At 48.2% G+C, this 19564-nt stretch overlaps 1 long non-coding RNA gene across 1 annotated transcript; it reads left to right on the top strand.

Moving 5' to 3' along the window:
* The first annotated feature begins 2656 nt into the window (after positions 1-2656).
* LOC149992321 (uncharacterized) lies at positions 2657-15357 on the top strand. The gene is made up of 4 exons (XR_016508303.1): positions 2657-2779; positions 2970-3024; positions 3251-3488; positions 14720-15357. It is a non-coding gene; the product is annotated as an uncharacterized LOC149992321 (long non-coding RNA).
* The last annotated feature ends 4207 nt before the right edge of the window (positions 15358-19564 follow it).

Here is a 19564-nt window from a genome sequence, read left to right as displayed (position 1 = left end):
TCGCTGTTCCTGCCCCTACACATTCTCATTAAAGTCTACCTCATCCAAATATGCTTCTCAAATTAAATACTTTTGATCTTACGTGGTTGTTTTATAGGGACTATCTGAAATGTGGAGAAATCAGCTCGCAGTTGCTCCAGTTAAAAGGATCAAACAGTGCTACATAAAACTTTCCATTTCTGTCACACTGAAAATTGGCACCCGAGCTCTCCAAAGGGCAGTATTTTGTCAATTAGTGCCTCAGAAGCTATTTAATGAGGGCCAGCGTTGTACTTGGCACCATGTTAGGCATCCTGGGAGAGTCAGGGAAAAAAATGCATAATCCTGTCAAGAAGGAACTGAGAGACGAAGAAGAGTCAAAAAAAGAAGTCCCACAAACAGTTAAGGAGCAGTGATGCCACAGGTAGAAAAGAACATTGTGGGACAAAGATAGAGAAGGATCAGTACACCCAAGAATAGTAACTAATGGCTTTGTGGACAAAGTCGGATTTGAACTTGGCCTTGACCAACGCATAGAATTTGAATAGCAAAGAGGCAGACCAGGGTGTTGTGTGCTTGGCAGTGACATTAGAGTAGGAGTTAACACTGGATAGGAGATGGGCAGGAGGTGACCCGCCTGAACCAAACCTGCACAGTCCCAGTTGTTGGAAAGAAAGTTGAATAGGTAGGCAGGCAGGCAGAACGTTTGGTAGTGAGGGCTCAAGGCAGCTGACTTTGAGTCACAGCTTTGCAACTTTGGGCGAATTTTTGACTTCTCTGTGCCTGTCTTCCCTTGTGTAGAGTGGGAATACCAATAGCCCCTCTCTCATGTTGTTGTTGGGAGGATTTATAGGTTCTGAGCACGAGGAAAGGGTAGGACAGGGCCTTCTAAGCGTTCGATCCACCGTAGCCGGCATTTGCACGCCCTTTGGTTTGGGTTGGGAAGTTAAGTGAACAGGCTTCAACAATATGAATTCTCCTGTTCAGGGTGAAGCCAGAGAATGAGGGCTGGGAAGTCGAACCTGAGGAGTCTGAACCTGAATAAACAACAGAGAGCTGGTCTTAGGCAGAATTGGACTCCGAGAGCCTGGGCTTAGAAAGGATCTATTCAAACCTCCAGGGAACCTGAGTACCCTGCCTGTCCCCTTTGCTGGTGGCTCAGACGTCTCAGCCCCGGGGAAGAAAACCACTTGGCTGCCTGCACTGGCATGTGGATGGGTGACAAACGGCATGGAAGGCATTTGAAGGAAAAAAAAAAAAGATTTCAAGAGATTAAAGTGAGTCAAATTTTTATGGTTCTTTCTCTTTGCAGTGGGCCTTGAAGGATCCAGTTCTGAGGTTAATAAGTAAAAAAGCTGGAGAACCAGGTTGGTAGATTGAACATTAACGCGCCCCTGTCGGATAGCTGCTGCGAGTTATCAGTAACCTGGGGAGATGATGGCTGCTCCCGCTCTGAAAAGGGCCTTGGCTTGCTTAGAGTCGTCCTTGACACCGATAACCTCTAATCACTGGCTGGGCTGCACCAGCTCTTCCTTGGACCTTCCAAGGAGACTGATACGCAGGGCCCGAGAGCTGCATGTCCAGTCGTTATGGGTGGCGAGGCCCCATTCAGGTTTTGGAATCTGCCTACTGGTCAGTGGTGTTCTGAGACTGTCTTTGGCTTCCGTGAGGGGGTCTCTTCTCCAATTCTTATTGTCTGCTGTCTTCCCTGTGGAACGTGCGAGGGCGTCTTGGTCTGGGATGGCCAGGGGAAGAGATCTAACAAGCTACTTGCTATTTTCATCACACTTAGCCAACCTCTGAAATAGGTAAACTATTTTTAAGCCTCTGGCAGCTGTAGTTGACCTGAGTGCGTTCGAAAGTCTTTGCTTTTCAGATTTGACACTGTCCTCCATGTATTATTATTATTATTATTATTATTATTATTATTATTATTATTATTTTATTATTTTTGCAACCCTGGCTTTTGCTGTCATCTTTCAGAAATTTGGAATCAGTAGAAACAGTGACCTTAGCAATGCACTATGGTGGCCAAGGTCAACAAGAGACTTGGGAGAAAGAAAATTCCCAATCCCATTCTACTCCTCCCAATGGGGAATTAGGGATGAAGCAGCGTGAAGGATTTGCCAGGCCAGGCACTAGATGTTAGTTTTTCTGGACTATCCTCATGGTGATTAACGTGCACGATGTGGTGGTGACAGATGCTACAGAAGACACACAGATGCTGTACAAATGACACAAACTACGTGTCGTAAAAAGCCACGGTTTCTGCTCTACCTGGCCTGTCATCAGACCGCCTCAAATCCATTTTCACGTCTGCCAGAGTGCATGGTTGTACTGGAAACCTTTCCTACTGATTCTAGCAAACATAATTACAGAAATGACAGATACAGTGATTAGCCAGCAATAATATCCTTGTGTTTAAAAACAAAACAAAACAACTTTTCTGGCTGTTGTAGAAAAAAATCAGTTAAAGGCTGGTTATCCTTTCTGTCCTTCCTAACTGCCCCGGTGGGTCGGGTGCCAGGAGTCCCCCCAATTTTCTGATGTATCTGGCCAGGTCCTCTCACAGGGGCTGGGGTCCCCCCCCTTCTCTCTTTCTTCCCTGCCCCCTTCCCATTTTTAAAAGGCTTTAAAGAACATCTCTGGGAGACAAAAATAGCTCCAGTTGTGAGAGGCCTACACACCCTGGGAAGGCAGCGGAGGGATGCAAGTCTGCAAGTGGCAGCCGCCAGCATGAGTGTCCGGCTGCCCGAGGACGCCCCTGGCTGTCCTGGTGCTGAGCCTCGGCCTGGGCCCGGTGGGTAGCCAGGAAGCCGATTTGCCTGCGGGGGGTGGGGGTGGGGGGCAGGTGGGCCGGGCCGGTTTGGGGGCCGGGAGTCGAAGGGATGGAAACCCCAGCATTCGCGGCTGCCGGGGGTGGGGGGCGGCTGGCTCTGGCTTCCCTTCCCCGCCCCCCCCCCAAGGTTTTTAAAATTTATTTTGGCCAGGCGGGGATTGGCGACGGTCAGGAGGGCGCCGTTGGCACTGAATGTCACCCTGAAGGTAAAATGAAAGACAAAAGATGAACGCATGCTTGCTTTCCGTTTGCAGAGGCTGCGCGCGGCGGGAGCAGCTTGATTTAAAGGGGCAAAAAAGCCCCACGCGCAGACACACGCCCAGGGGTGCCAATTATGCAAACGCACAGTCATGCAATCGAGGCATGACAGTGCCGGGAAACATTTTTTTTTTTTCATAAAAAATACCAATATTTATTATTTTTTTTTTAAAGAAAGCGAGAGAGGGGGAGAGAAGGGCATGCAAACAGAAACGTGCACATACCACGTAACCACCCGAGGAGAACCTGGCAGCCTCTCCCGTCTTCTGCCAAGTTATCATTGAGAAAACAGAGAGGCATCATGACGTCCTGGGTCACAGGGAGTGCGGACCGACGCTACCAAGAGCGAAGGGAGGCGCCCGGGCGCTCGGGCTAGCGGCCGGCGCCCCTCTGCCCCTCGCAGCCCGGCTCGGTGAGTGACAGCCGCTCGGGATGCGGACCCCGGGGGCCAGGCCGGCCCCCCGCCCGCGGGGCCCCGGCGGGTGGCCGTGCCCTTGCGGGCGGCGGGCCGGCCTGCTCCCCCTCGCCGGCTGAGGTCGCGGGAGCCCAGTGGAAGGAGGCGTGTGTGAGCCGCGCGCTGTTCTGCATGGGGGTTTGGTGGACTTTCCTAGCCAAAGGCACCGGCTGGGCTTGCGCCTTTAAAACCCCCGACGACTCACCCGGCTTCCCTGCCGCAGTTCTGACCCTGCCAAGGTAACTGGTCCAAATCCTTATCATCAACATCTGGAGACAGACGTTGGCATCGGGGGCGTTCTTGCTTTGCAGTCCTGGTTGAAATCTCTTTGGCCACCCCCCTCCCCCTTCACTTGTTTAGAGTGTCTTGGAAAAAAACAAAAAAGAAAAACAACAAGAAGCAACCCCTCCTTCAATAACACAGTCCTGAGTGCTGTCCCTATCTTGTAGACGCGCCAGCCCGCGACTGCACCGCGGCCGGCGCGTGGGCCAGAGACACAGATAAATTCTAATTGCAAGGAGATCTGCTCTTTCAACACCTTCCCCATCCCCCTTCCCGGAGAGAGACTTCGGCGCCCGGTAAAGTGGCCCGGAGTGAGGGCAGAGTTCGGGCACCTGGACCGGGAGGGGCGGGGGGTCCTCCGGTCTTCCGGAGCGAGGCGCTGGTGAAGGGCAGGGGGCGCGCGGGGAGGGTGGCGCAGCAGGAGTGGAGGGCCGCCGCCAGGGGCTGGGGAGCCCTTCTGGTGGTTTCTGCTGCAGTGGTCCCAGCGTCCCCCTCCTGTCCTCTACGCCTCCCCGGCCCCTGCCCCTCCCCCCGGGAGTCTCGGAAGTTGCAGGGAGGTCACCCGGCCACCATTTGAAGTAATTCCAGCCACCTACCCACCGCTCCCCCTCAAGTCTGTGAGCAGCGTCTGCAGGAGAGAGCCGCCCTCCCGTCGCCCCCCTGTTTGCTGATGGGAGACTTGGAGGAAGACAGGGAGGGCAGAGCTTCCCTCCGCCTCTCCTCTTCCCTTCCCAGCCGCAGCCCCTCCTCCTTTCGGATTCTTCCTGGGCAATTCTGGAAGAGTCCGGAAGGGCCTGGAGAAAGCCCCACATGCCTGCCTGGGTGCGGGGAACGACTGCGTGTGTGTGTGTGTGTGTGTGTGTGTGTGTGTGTGTGCACGTGCTGTGCTTGCTTCTGTGCATGCCGTGGACTGCCACTCGGGTCTGCCTGGGCTGGGGGAGCACGTTTGCCCTGTTGGGGGTGTGCGACCAGACCCAGTGGCTGTACAATGAGGCGCAGGCACACACCGAAAGCCAGGGATTTTGTTCACATAAACCACAGGGCAGTGTTGAAAATAGCACCTTCTCTCTCTGACTCAAAAAAAAAAAAAAAACAACCCAAATCTCAGCAAGTGAGTTAAGAGAAGCTGTTAGCTCCATATATGACCTCCTACTACTTTCAAAACAGTCCTGCTTAATACTCTTAAGATCAAGAGACCTACAGGCGTTCGGAAGTGCTTGGAGCGGCTGAAGACTTCCTTGGTCTAGTTTTGAAGAGAAGCTCTCCTTTGTTTCCCATGCTGCCCAGGGACCAAACGGGGGAGTGTGTTTGGGAAATGGCCAAGTTCAGGAGAGGCGGGGAGTGGGGTTGGGAGTGGTGTTGGGGTTGTTTGTTGGTTTGTTTGTTTGTTGTTTTCTGTGCAGGAGATTCGATGGTACCCACCGGAGTTAACCAATCTGAGAAACACTGTGTCATTGTGGGGAAGGGAGGGAAATTTGAACGGCTCTCAAATCTGGGCGAGGAGTAGCTGATAGCGAGAAGGGACGCAGAAATCTTAGTGGAGACGGAGTGACCTCGACAGGGCCTCTTTTCCTGCCAACACGGAAAGAATCGTGTCTGTCATGAAGCTGGCCTCCATGATCTTTCAAACATAGGTTTGTCTGCTGGGCATGACTTTGTTGTTTTTACGTAGCTCATAACTCTTTAAACCCGTGTTACCTAGAATTAGAACGGTGTGTGTTGAGATAACATTGTGCACGGACTAGGGGTGATGAACATCGATAACAGAACATTTATTTACTGTAACAAATCTGAAGAGCATTTAAAGCTTCACGCATGGTATATACTGAAGCCTGCTGGTCTTCTTTAAGGGGAGCAAAGGGACTTCCTGAGCAGGTTGTGCTTGAACAAAATAGACCAGATCAACCTATTAGGTTCCCATGTGTGCGCCGCTCAATGCATTTGGTACAGTCTCTCTCCAGAAATTAAAAGGTTAGCAAGAGAGGACCACGTTCTCATCTCCAGCTGAGCACCGCGTGTTCCTGCCCCAGTACTTCCGCACGAGGTGATCGCCAAGGTGGTTCTTCCTTTTGGGGTCTGAGCTTGAATCAGCCAGAGAGGGGCAGGCAGCTACTATGCCGACAGCTGAGGGGCCGCGAGGGGATGAGGCTGAGGAGGGTGTTCCTGGCTGTTCTCAGGAGCCTTGTTTACAGGGACGGTCCAGCCGCAGCTAGAATTGTAGCAAGGGCCTGCCCGAGGTAGTGGGCTCGGGTTTGAAAGCGATCCGAAGGGCCTCTGTTTCCTCCTGCACAGACGGGCTTTGCGCCTTAGCAGAACACCGAAGGCAGGACTTCCCTGATTCCCCACGACACTTCAAGTCTAGACAACTCCCGAGATCGGTGTGTCCCAGGAAAGGAGGTGATTGGCGAGGTTCTCCCTTTGTTCGCAGATGTATCCATACAAGTAGATTTCATCCTGTTTGTTTATTTTTAAGGTCTTGTGCGTTTGGCAGTGGTAAACGCAAACAAATGCTAGCAGCAGAGGAAGTTAAGGTTTGCCTTACAGATTCACCTCTGAAATTGGTTGCAATTAAGCATGGAAGATGTCATTATCCCAGAGAGCGGACCTTGTGATAGAACATAGGAATTTTGTATGTTTCCAAATTGTCGGAAAACTGCGGGAACAGTAAGATTTGGAGGGAAGTGCCAGAAACCACACTAATGAAGAAAAACACTGGTGGGATACTTTTGAATAACAGATAGCCGATGTACTGGTCAACCACAAGATAAAATCTTGATGCAGGATTTTTATGGCTTTAAATTGGCTGCATTGTAAACTAAGCTTACTACTCAATTAAATCATGTCTGCTTCTCAATTATTTAACATTTCTGGCCAACCTGCCTTTTGTTGCTCTTTTTCTGTGTATATCCGACACGTATGTGGTGGTAATGGCTTGTTGTCAGTGGAGGGACTTTGCAGTGGAGCTGGGTGTCCTTTGAACTTCTTGGGACAAATATGCCAAAGAATGCACGAAGGGAAAAGAATGTTAGGGCCACAGACGGAACCCTGTGAAATGGAGACCCCTTCAGCATCCAAAGTGCCGGATGGGATTTGAGTTACTCCCACTGAGGAGCCTGGACAGGCTTCTGCCTTCTGGGTACTGTGCGTTTGGAAATGCTAGATCTCCATTTAAGTGCAGGTCTTGTTTTTTCCCAGAGAGCAGCGGGTGAGTCAGCTGAACCACTGCTACGAGAAAATCCGCTGAAGATCTCTCCACGGACCTTAGAGTCTGTCATTGGGAAGTAATGATGGACCCAGTTCCACAGCCCTGTGATTTTTTAAAACTTCATTTAAAGTATCTTTATAAAGTCAAAATAACATACTGGGGCCTCTTGTGCAAACAGAGGAATTTTCTTTTGCCCCTTTGCTGTTCGTTTTTTTTTTTAAAGCTGTGACATAATTCGGTTTCGTGCGCCATGTTTAGGTTAGCATTGCCATCCCAGGAGGGCCTCGGGAATCGGCAGGGCGTTATGAGTAACATCTAAGAACTCTTCACCCGCGCAGGCCCGCGGGTGGGGTGGGGCCTGTGGATGAGGGGAAGGATCGTCCTCTGGAATCACCTGTCTTCTTTGACCCTTTTGAACCCCATTAATCATAGTACTTTGTTTTGAAATCAGGGGTGTCCAAAAGGGAGAGTCGGAGCCCGTGGGCTGTTCTTTCCAGAGAGGATGTGGAAAGTAATACAGGCTTTTCCGATAGAATGTAAACACACAGCTGTGTGGTTTTCGATCTTCAGATTAAGGTAACTGGAAAAAATCTTTGCAAATCTTTAAGTAAAAATTCCTGAAGTACACACGGTGATAATGTTCAGGGTCTGTGCGTCTTTGTCGCACAGCTAGGGATGTTGTCTTTTTCTTGGAGATTGGGTACCGTTAATTGACTGAGCCCTGATGATTTCCAGCTGGGAAAAGCCACCACCCTGGTAGCTTACCTGCTCCGTGGTATTGGGTGTAAATGCCACCCCCTAACCCTCTCTGATGTGTATACCATGTACAGATTGTTAATAATGTGTTTATGCCATTGCGATGGATAATCCCGCAGTTGCGAGGAATCATCGCTAGCTTTAGATCAGGCCTCTGTTTATATTTCTATCCTGAAGGATACTTTGTTCATTTAAGCACGGGGGTGATCATAGTTCCCACAAAAGGTGGTTGAATGCGTTTGGAATCCCCGTGAATAAATACAGGACACTGGAGATTCAAAGGTAGTTTATTTACTTAGGGACACTTCTGGCTGTTGGAGATGGCACAGCTGCTAAAATAAATGACCTGGCCGGGGCTCGATACGGGGTGCTAATTAATGAATGTGTTTATTTTACTTCCCTTATTCAAAACTTTTTTTTTTAACTGGGAAATATTTGTATCTGGCATAGTAATTTTTTGCTGCTTTGAAGATTTAATGTCAGGAGGCTAACTTTACATGAAGTATGTTAAAACTTTGGTGTCCCTGCTCTGCTAGATACTTATCTCACTCGGAGAAACACTGTTTCCAGATATCTGTGTTACCGGGGTGGCCCATTTAAATTCTGTCTCACTCTAAGATATATTAGATTAATAAGGCTGATTTTATGACCAATATAATTTATATTCATGAATACCTATTTTTATTAGCACAATTATAGATTTTGAAGCACATTTCCATATATGTTAAATACTAAGACCAAGAATAACTAAAATTCGTATAGTGCATTACAGTTTATAATTATCCATTATCCATAAACTGTGCTTTTGAATAATATTTATTGCAGTTTCTTACTCGAGAAGGCAGTCCATTTTTACAATGTAAATGTTTGATGAAAATAGATTCTTTTATTAGAGTTTCTTTCCTCTCTTCCTCTTTCCCTCCTCTCCCTTCCTTCCTTTTTTCTTCTTTCTTCTCTTAATGGGGAAACATCTAATGGTATTTGTGTGTGTGAAGCATGTGTAATTGTCATGTATTTCTATTAAAAAAGCAGCTGTAACAAGCAATCCAACATGATTTTTAGAATATATCTCCTGCCTACCAGTGTTCTTGAGGAAAATGTAAGGTTACAGAAATCATTTCATGCCCTGTATGTTTTCAGACATAAATCAGGAAAATTGTTAGCGAGTTATAGCTCTTCTTAGAGACTGTGGCTATAGTGCTATAGTAAACACAGGCTATATATTTTTCCAAGTTATTACGTGTGGAAAGAAATCCAAAGTTGGCTATTTAGAGGAACCGTTTAATTCAGTTATCAGAAATTCATTTTCTATTTAGTATGAACATCTATTTCCAAAGGTTGCAGAAATGGGACATAATACCTGATGATCCTTTAGATCCATCACCTTCCAAGTTAGAAATTTGCTCTGTTTCGCTAATGTGCGCACTACTGAACATCGATCTTCAGCTAAGGACCAGTCCGAATGGTCCGGACCAGAGCTGATGACATGGTCTGATTCCCTGCTTCATCGGGGAGCAGGGCTGCTCTGTCTCTTCGTTCCCGAAAGAGGCGGTTTGACTCGATGTTCTCCAACCTACTTCACCCCAGAATAAAATAATTGATTAATAATGAATGAGCCAGTTCATTATAGTCCTGTTTATTTCTATCGTATAAACAAACCATTTACTACAGTATGGCCTTATGCCATGGCCAGAAATATTAGTAGATAGAGTAGGAATTGAGCTCAAGTTCAGTGGCTTGAAATGAAAGCTTTATGACATTCGGACGTTCAAGTTTGCATTAAAAATTCTCAGATGTAGATCAGTTACTGAATATTCAAAACACAGTTTTCCACAAAAGACAATCTTAACTGCTGATTACTAGGTTAGGTCATAAAAACCTCTGCTAATTATTAGAGTAAAATACTCTATATCAGTGATGAAGAAATGTGAAAAACAGTTTTATTATGATATGTGTGATAAACATAACGAAAAGGCAACAGAACTGAAGGCCAGTTTATTATTTATCTAGACACGGGAGGGTTGCTATTTAAGAGAATGCACGTGTAACTGGAAGTTTAAAAAATGGGTAAAAACCATTGGAGAGTCTCTGAGAGGGATTATAAAAAACTCACAGAACTTTTAGAGGCTGGTTACAAAATACATGGCCTTTCTTGCCCTTGGAATAGAGCCACTTCAGCACTACTAAGGTTGTCACCTGTGATAAGGTTTGTGGTTTGACATCCGAAGGCATTGAAGACCAGCAGAGTGAGGGAGAATGGAGAGGAAAAATTGTCCTCTGAAGTAATTGTTCAAGATGTGAGAGAAGAAAAGATAGAAGATGGTTGAAGGTAGAAGGCAGGCGTATCCGCATGTGTGTGCACCCATGCGCGTGTGTAAGGTCGCCTGGTCTGTGTTCAGCTGGTCTGTGGGATGAGAAACGAAAAGGAAAAAGAAGCAAATGTATGCACATTCCTGTATGTTAGTGATGTGGAAAAGCTCTGGAATCGGAGTTAGAACATCCATTTTGAAGTGTGTGCTAGGTGGCTAATTGCCTGCGTGATCTCGTAAAATTATTAAATTCTCTGAATTTGTCTGATCTGTAAAAATGTGAATAAAAGCATCTGTTTCCAAGATGGTTGGTTGCGAGAGTTGCGTGAGACTCATGGGTATAAAACTGTATTTACGGGGGTGGGCAAAGGTAGACCTAAAGTTGTGAAGCACGAAGTTTATTCTTGTATTATTATTTATTAATTATTGTATTGTCTTTTCCCATACGAACACGCTTTTGCCCACCCGTGTGGTTTAAGGTGATAAGGAAGAGTCAGTGGGTCAACCAGTTCTCCGTGCTGAGCAGGTCTGACCCAGCCTTAGGCCAGTTTCCTTAGGTTCAGAGTGGTCTTCTTAGGCATGTGTCCTTGTCCCCTGTGGCCCAAGAACTGTGGCGGATACCTTACATATTGATTTAGGGAGGAAGCCGGAAATAATGCTCAGCTGGCTAGTTAAATGTAGCAAGCGTGATAATTCTAACCAATGGGATGTCAGGCTGTCTCCTTACAGATGGCCACGGCCTGTCTCAGTGAACAAGTGAATGACTGAGACAAAAACCCTGTGCGGAGACATTGTTCTCCTCATCTCAGTGCTTGTCATCGGCACTTCTGGCATTGCTATCGGCCTGAGTTTCCTGGATTTTTGTTAAGTTTGAAGGAATCACTGTTTGGCAGTAAATACTTATAAATAATGAGATGAATTATGAATTCCCTTAGAAAAATATTTCTAGGATATAACAGAACTAATTAATGCAGTACATGAGTTGAACTCAAAGTTCAAGATTCTATACAGATCTCTTTCAAGACTGTTTTTTGTTTTTATGTATGATTCGCTAATGAATATCTAGCCAATTCTTCCATCAGAAATGGACTACATTTCAAAGCATGGAATGAAGCAGTAGATCAATAATTATTCAAGAGATCTGGGCTGTTTGTACAGAAATATGTTCTTAAAAAAGCAGATCCCAATATCTGCTTGGATTCTACCTAAGATTGGCCATGCGTTCTGCTCTGATTCACAGGATAATGATCAACGGAATTCTACACTTTTTGATCTGTTAAACCTGGAAACTGAAATGAGCCTCGAAATCAAGAGATGTCTTGGGATCTAGTTTGAATTTAAAAGTAAATATGTAATTGCTTTTACCAGAATTCTCAAGGCCCTCCATATACACAGTGCATTGTATGTTAAACAAATAAAGGAGGCCACCTTTGGGTGGCTTAAGCGTGAGTCACTGTTAACAACTTGGACATGTGTGTACACATGGAGCCATTAAGATAACAGCTGTACAGAATTGTGCAGACAACATATGCTGCACAGTGAGTCATATGCATGTGCTCTAGCGTGTGTGACAGAATCAGGGTCTAGGTTGATGGTCAGGCTATCATTTCTCGGCTGTCTGTCCCTCCCATCTTTCAGCCACAGTTTTCCCACTTGCAAACTGGACATAATTTCATCTTCCTCACAGGATTGTAATGAGACTTGGTATTTGAATGGGAGGAGACCAAGTATTTGAAAGGTTTTTGTGTTTTGTGATAGAGACTAAGCAAAGTCTGAGTGGGAGAGGGACGAGGAGGAATGACCTAGCGCCTGGAGGAATGACCTAGCGTGTGGAGGAATGACCCAGCGTGTGGGGAGGAATGACCCAGCGCGTGGGGAGGAATGACCCAGCGCGTGGGGAGGAATGACCCAGCGCGTGTGGAGGAATGACCTAGTACGCGTGGAGAAATGACCTAGTGCGTGTGGAGGAATGACCTAGTGTGTGTGGAGGAATGACCTAGCGCGTGGGGAGGAATGACCTAGCGCCTGGAGGAATGACCTAGCATGTAGAGGAATGACCTAGTACTCGTGGAGGAATGACCTAGTGCGTGTGGAGGAATGACCTAGCGCGTGGAGGAATGACCCAGCGCGTGTGGAGGAATGACCTAGCGCGTGGAGGAATGACCCAGCGCGTGGAGGAATGACCCAGCACGTGGAGGAATGACCCAGCGCGTGGAGGAATGACCCAGCGCGTGTGGAGGAATGACCTAGCGCGTGGAGGAATGACCCAGCGTGGGGAGGAATGACCCAGCGCGTGGGGAGGAATGACCCAGCGCGTGTGGAGGAATGACCTAGCGCGTGGAGGAATGACCCAGCGCGTGGAGGAATGACCCAGCGTGTGGAGGAATGACCCAGCGCGTGTGGAGGAATGACCTAGCGTGTGGGGAGGAATGACCCAGCGCATGTGGCGGAATGACCCAGCGCGTGTGGCGGAATGACCTAGCGTGTGGAGGAATGACCTAGCGTGTGGAGGAATGACCCAGCGCGTGTGGAGGAATGACCCAGCGCGTGTGGAGGAATGACCCAGCGCGTGTGGAGGAATGACCCAGCGCATGGGGAGGAATGACCCAGCGCGTGTGGAGGAATGACCCAGCGCGTGGGGAGGAATGACCTAGCGCGTGGGGAGGAATGACCCAGCGCGTGGGGAAGAATGACCCAGCGCGTGTGGAGGAATGACCCAGCGCATGTGGAGGAATGACCCAGCGCGTGTGGAGGAATGACCCAGCGCGTGGAGGAATGACCCAGCGCGTGTGGAGGAATGACCCAGCGCGTGGAGGAATGACCCAGCGTGTGTGGAGGAATGACCCAGCGTGTGTGGAGGAATGACCCAGCGCGTGTGGAGGAATGACCCAGCGCGTGTGGAGGAATGACCTAGCGCGTGTGGAGGAATGACCTAGCGCGTGGAGGAATGACCTAGCGCGTGGAGGAATGACCTAGCGCGTGTGGAGGAATGACCTAGCGCGTGTGGAGGAATGACCTAGCGCGTGGAGGAATGACCTAGCGCGTGTGGAGGAATGACCTAGCGCGTGGAGGAATGACCCAGCGCGTGTGGAGGAATGACCCAGCGCGTGGAGGAATGACCTAGCGCGTGGAGGAATGACTTAGCGTGTGGAGGAATGACCCAGCATGTGTAGCAATGCACTGGAGAGGAGGGGCCATGTCTCAGGTGACTGCGTACCCTGAGCCCTCTGTCTGTCCAGCACTGCACCTGGGTCCTAGAGGAGGCTCAGGAAGGACTTGTAAATGCTCAGGTGCCAGGCACTCCGGTCAGCCCGTGACATATGTGATGCCTTAAGTCTTTGCATTAATCTTCTAGGGGAGCTGTGTTGTCCCCGTTCCATAGACGAGGACACAGACGTTAGGAAACGTTAAGCAACTCCCCGCCTCACGCAAGCAGAAGGTGGTAGGGCCAGGACAGGAAGCTCAGCCTCTGGCTCCAGAGACCAGACTTCCCATCCCATTCTGTGGGCTCTCAGGTGTCGGGGAATTATGATTACGTCTGAGCAATAGGAAGGCCAAAGTGAAAGCCGAGGCCCTGGCCAGGATAACTGCCCCGTTGCCCCGCTGTTCCTGGGTGGGCTCTCAGAGAAGTGCGGGAACACTGGCCTGGGATGCCTGACACATCCCTCGCGGCCTTCTGCTACACGGCCAGCTCTGATTTCTGCCCTGTGGAGTAAGATGCACACGAGTCAGAAAACGCCGTATGGTACACCATGACCTCAGCTTGTCATCGGAGTGGAAGGAGGAGGAAGGACAGGGAGGGCCTCTCAGATGGTGACGTGGCTCAGCAGTGACATGGATTACGTTTGTTACGGCAGCCGGCAGCCCCCGCCCCCTCTGTCTCTCCCACGCGCTCTTAATGTTCCCTCTTCGGGTTGGCAAGGTCTGGAATTTTCCCCTGGTAAGGGAGGTAATGAGGGTGATCCCACCACTAACTAGCCTATCCCGTGTTCTCTGTTCCATCCTGTCCGCTAATGTCCCCACAGCCTCACGCTTGCAGAAGCCCCTACTGGAGTGGTGTTTATAATGAACGATAATAAAATGGCCCCCCACAAAACGGTCACGTTAAACCTCCAACCTCCACGTTTGGAAGCCGCAGGCAGCATTGGGCAGCGCACTGCCCATGCCTAAATTATTTTTTCCTCCGTGTATTTGGGAGGGGCATCAGAGGAGAAGTAAATGCTCCACACGGGATTAGGAACGCATGGTGGAGGTGAAGGTTTATATAAGAACCAGAGGGAAATACATTCTAGAAATCGGGGCTCAGTTTTCAAATCCTGGGAAAATACAGCCCACGGGAGGTCAGGACGGCAGCGAGAGAGACGCCATGGAAGATCAGTGCAGGGAAGGACGCCCCCATGATCAGAGGCCAGTCCAGTCGGGAATAGCGTCTGGTTTCCCAGGAAGCGCAGGAGCTCTCCTGCAGTGAGACCCGGTGGGGACACACGTCCCCCACCCCCCCCACCCCGGGACCGGTGGCAAAGTCTGCCCGGCTGAATTGTGTGAAGTTGTCAAAGGTTGCACTGCTCTCCAGCACTTGGCACCAGCCCCGCTGAAATGTGATGCCATTGGTTTTCAGTAAAGGTTCCTTTCTGCAGGGCTGCAAACGCAGATCAGCTGCCACTGTGTATACACAACCCAGGAGCACACCAGCCAGCACATCTCCAGCAGCCTCCTTCGGCCGAGACTTCCCAAGACCTCCTCTGCACACAGGAAGTTTCCTTCTCTGCTGTCAGATTTAGCACCATGCTCCTGCCATCCGATCCGAGCTAGGCTCCTTGCTGCACAGTAGAGAAGCTTCCTTAAGACATTTGTCCTTGAAACTGCACCAAACTCTTGGAAGAACCCAGAACGTGTGAGTATGTATGATTTAGGCGATAGCACAGGGCTGAGCTGCGATCAACCATGATACAGGATCCGATTAGCAGAGCAGGAGGGGTTTTTCCGACGTTTTGTGACATTCATTTTCAGTTCGTTCTGAGGAAACAAATCAATTGGAGCTTCTGATACAGTGACTTTGCAGTAGATGGGGTTGTAATATGTTAGCTTTAACTGTTTGCTGTTCTCCTTTATCACTTCAGTATGACTTGGGGGGCAGTGATTGCAGGCATTGAACTATAAAACTTCTACATGTTTATTAGGAATTATAATTGTTGGTCATGTCCATCTGGAGAAACAAGTTTGCTTGGAGGGGGTGGATGTTTTTAAAGAATTAACCACATACAGTCATGGGCAACAGAATGGATGCATACTGTTCTTGCTCCAAATAAAACATATTAGTTTGCAGTTTGGATTTGCTCGTAACGAGTAAATTAAATTCCACTGAGATTTTTGCTGTAAGTGAACCCTGCCCAGTGCCGTCTGGTGGTTTGCCGTCTTTATGTCTTTAAGCTGCTTGCTGGGGGTGCAGTCTGGTGAAACCTGTGTTGAGGCGCTCGTTTGAGCCTCAGAAGATGCAGGTGCAATGAAGGTGCATGCAGTTTTGGTGGGGGGTGGATTTGTTTTTTAAAGGGGAGCCGTGTTACCCGTGAGAGCTTTCCCGAGGTGCAAGGGGAAAGGCTCTCAGCTGCAGACCACAGACAGCGTCCGGAGGCGCTTCGGTCCCATCTCAGCTCGTCCACTTCTCTAACTCCAGCCAATGAGAAGTCCATGCTTCCTTTCTATCAATTTTTAATATGCACCGATACTTAGTTTATAAGATTAATTTCTCTCAGATTAGTCTGATTGATAGCTGGATTGTGGTTTCTTAAGAGCTTGCTCCCTGAAACCCACAGCACAGCTGCATTCCATTTAACTAGTGAGTGTAAAAGCGGGTAACCATGGATCCAGCCACCACTAACTGCCCGTGCCGTGACTCGTTGTAAACAATACAAATGAGCCAGGAGAGCAGAGGCACCCAGACATGAAATGATTTTAATAGAAATTACAGTAAAGGGTCATGTGATGCGATACCAGCTTCTGTTCAGTTTTAAAGGGAAAGCCTTTCTTTTCTACCCCTTCTCCCCCCGAAAAAATTACACAGACCTGTTTCCGATCAACCCAAGTTGCTAAGTTCACAAACTTGGCCGTTCCCGCTCTCTGCTGCTATGGAGAAGGGTGGGCAATGTGATTCTGGGCAGAGTGTCATGACTTGTGGATTTTCACAGTCAATACCTTTCTTTTAGAAACAAAAGGGGAATCTGGGTGTTCCAGAACTTCCTACAAGGCAGGTCATCTCGTTGTGGGCCAGCAGGCCTCTGGCTTTGAAATAAAAGGGGCAGTAATGTTGTTCCTTAGCTTTTACAGGATACACAATACAACTGTCTTTTCTCTCCCTGAGTTTCCAAATTCTTGAATCTCGGTCTTTCTGAAAAGTGTTCTTTGTGTTCCAAGCAACTTCCGCAACATGGTAATGAGCAGATGCAGATCCGGGAGCAGTGCTGTTTCCAGCCCCAAGGTTGCATCCTTGTAGACCTATGCTGACTTCCACCCGGACCGGGTGTTACAATATGATCTGCATTTCTCTGGTCGAGCTGGTTTCTGCAGGGGCATAGGATGGCGTTCTTACGTTTGCCTTCAACCGAGACATTTTAACAGGATGTACCTGTGGTCAGGGCTAACCTCGTGGTGGGTTTGGTGGGCCCGTACCCGCTGTGTTTCGTAAAAGGAAATGAAAGGAAAAACTGTTGTCATCATTTTCGGGGCAACGGGGTACTTAAAAGCCAGATTTGGAGGGCGGACCTTGTCGGTATCCATTGTGTAGGGACGAAGAGGCTCGGTCACAGTCTGAGACAGTCACAGGCACCACAAACAAAGGTTTGTGTCTCAAGGTGAAACATCTGAATAGGCCTCCCGAGCCCACGCCTCCTCTGCAGCGTGATGCACATGGTTGTATCATCTTGAAGCAAAAGGAAATGATTATATTTTACCTCCTTTTTAGCTTTCAGATATTTCTCAATAGGTGCATAATTTTACCTATGTAGACACCATACCGACTAATAGAATTTCCGGTGTTTATTTTTCTATCAGCACTTCCACTATGGTAAATTCAACCAGCACATGGAAAAGGTACGAAGGGTATAATTGAGAGGCTCAGGAAGATGTGAGAACTTCTCCCTCAACCCCCTGCAACTCTCCTTAAGATTTGTATCGAGCAAACTGTTTAGACCTGTAAGTGTTAACATAGTACTGATGGTTAAGCTATTTTTTCGATTAGGCTTCGGAAGGTATCAGTGTGCCTGCCCGCATACTTGGACTGAAGCGTTCTTGGTGACGTTATGGTGAGCTAGGGCCTTGTGGTCCGCTTGTCATTCTGACACTAACTTTGCTTACCAAAAAGGAACTAATCACGTGTCGGGGAGCAATTCGAGGCTAATGTGGAAATAGGAAGTTTAAGTGAGGTTTTGGGTAAGTTACAATGAAATACACGATTTTTCCTCTCCCTGACCTTGCTTCTCCAAGTCCACGGACAGAACTAAAGTGTCAGCTGCAGGGCGGTGAGGAACAGAGTCTCTCGAGTCAGACGTGGGTTGGAGTCCTTGCTCTGGACCTCGCTTTTAAGCCAAGTGACTTCGCCCCTCTGAGCTTCCAGAGCGCACCCCAGCGGGTGTGTGAAGGGGTTCAGTGAGGTAACGCACAGGAAGTGTTTCACACCCTGTCTGGTATAGTTGTAAGTGCCTGATAAACTGTTGCTGGTTTCAAGTTGTTATTTTGACTGAAGACGTAGCGTGAAGCAGAACCCCACTCTGAGCGCCGGGTCAGAGAATGACCATGCGCACGTCACGGCCCTGTTCTCGTGAGGTGCGTGCTACAGCAGCTGCTCTCCACTTGGAAGGTGGTGATTCCCCTTGTCGGACAGTGTAGTGTTGTTTGTAACATTGACTGAAAGCCAGCATAGCATCTTGTTACAGTATATTTTTTATTCTCATGTAAATTTTTTTTTTTTTTTTTTTTTTGCAGAACAAAAACAAACAGCAAACATATTTTGGAAAGCTAATTAGTACTCCTTTTTTGCACTTCAGATCTGTCGCACTAGGGTACTGAGGCAACATGCACATTTTTATTGATGACCGATTTGCCTGCATGGCAAACAGAAGGATACATAAAGGTGAAAGAAATTCCTAAGTGCATCCATCCTAAAAACTTAAAAACAATGCTTACCAGTTGCTCTCAACGATAATCGTATGTACTGAAGAGCAGTAGTAATTAACAGGCAAGTGGCATGGCGGTTATGTGTTACCAAGGAGACACGGCTTGAGAGGGTTGTCTACACACGTGTGCTGTGTCCTTTGACCTTGCTGAAATCTAAGCATCCGATTCTCTTTCCTTCCTTCCTTCCCTCCATCTGTCTTTCCTTCCTTCTCTTCATCCTTTTAGGTTTTATGCATTCTCTCAGCTCTACAGTCTTTTCCTTTTTCTTTGTGAACCAGAAAACATCACAGAAGAGAGACAGAGGGACCGGAGCCCCGCCGTCCTTTTATGTGGTCCTGGTTTCATAAGTGGGAACTTGAAGGGGAGTCAGAAAAGTCTGTTTTTCTTTCTCCTGCTATTGAACTGGCGAGGCCCATCTGAAGTGACCCGCGCACTCCAGGGAAGCCGCACTCACTAACTGTTTGTTGATTCATTGATTAAACGCCGTGAACGGAAGGGGCCTGGCCCTCGAGGTCCCCTTAGTAAGTGAGGGCTTTGAAACCCCAAGCTACAGTGTGCAGCAGGGCTGGCTTCTCTGTGACCTTCCAGCAACTAATCTCCTTTAAGAACTGAATCAAAGCAGTCAGGGGGTTTGTCAGATGGATGTTGCCTACAGTTGGGTTTTGGCAATGGCATGGAGGAAGGCGATGCGTTCCTCACAAGGACAGGAATATTTTTCTTCCAGAAAGGAATGAAGACAAGGTGCCAGCAGATGTCTCCGGAGAGGGGGACCCTTGTGTATCCATGGTGCTGCTCAGGCAGGGCCAGCTGCTGGGGGGACGACTTTCTCATACTCCCTGGCCAGTCTTCTTCACCGCTCTCGTCTGACGGCCTGGCCAGTGAGCACGCTACCGCGTGGGCCCCCTTTGTCACCTCCTCTCCCAAGGGCATGGAAAAGCCTGTGATTAGAATTGATATCATGTGAACGACAATGGGTATCTCTTATTTCTTTTAATTAAAAATTGTTTCCCGGCCCCTACTCGCCTCCACTTTGGCAAACATCAGCTTGTTTCCTGTATCTGTGGGTCTTTTTTAATTTCGTTTTGTTTGTTCCCTGTTTTCTTTTGTTTGTTTGTTTTTTTTTAGATTCAACATGTAAATGAAACCATAAGGTATCTGTCTTTCTCTGACTTATTTCACTTAACATCGTACCCTGCAGGTCCATCCATGTTGTTGCAAATGGCAAGATTCCATTCTTTTTTTTTTTTTAGGCTCTAGAATATTTTGTTGTACACATATATCACTTCTTCTTATCTATTTATTTACCTGTGGAC

This window comes from Furipterus horrens, unplaced genomic scaffold, assembly GCF_987537825.1.
Source record: "Furipterus horrens unplaced genomic scaffold, mFurHor1.1.pri manual_scaffold_15, whole genome shotgun sequence".
NCBI classification, from domain to species: Eukaryota; Metazoa; Chordata; class Mammalia; order Chiroptera; family Furipteridae; genus Furipterus; species Furipterus horrens.
This window is presented reverse-complemented; position numbering and strand designations above follow the sequence as displayed.